The sequence below is a fragment of the Arachis ipaensis genome, chromosome B05 (genome assembly GCF_000816755.2).
Source record: "Arachis ipaensis cultivar K30076 chromosome B05, Araip1.1, whole genome shotgun sequence".
NCBI lineage: Eukaryota > Viridiplantae > Streptophyta > Magnoliopsida > Fabales > Fabaceae > Arachis > Arachis ipaensis.
Genome location: NC_029789.2, coordinates 133001639 through 133002037, shown reverse-complemented (window position 1 = coordinate 133002037; position 399 = coordinate 133001639).

The following is a 399-nucleotide window of genomic DNA, read 5'->3' as shown; positions in this document are numbered from 1 at the left end:
TAAAATAAATACCAAAAAATACAATTTATTTTTATTTTTTCTTTCATACAAAATTTAAAAAGAAAAATAAATTCGTAAAAAATGTAATTATAAAATATTGGTATTAACAATAGAAAGAAAAAAATAAATTATTTCCATCCAATATCTTTATGGTTTTTTTTTTACAAGAAAAACAAAAAATATGCTAAATTCAATATTTCATAACACAGTAATAGTTTTATTTATATCTTATTTGTCAAATACGATTTTATATCTCTGTATCATATTTTAGTGTGACATGTTTGTAATCAAACGCTCCCTTACCCGTATAGTTTTATGGTTGACACTGCATTTATAGTTTATACATTCAAATTTGTTTATTCCTCTTCATCTTAATTCTCTGAGGTCACTTTCTTGCCG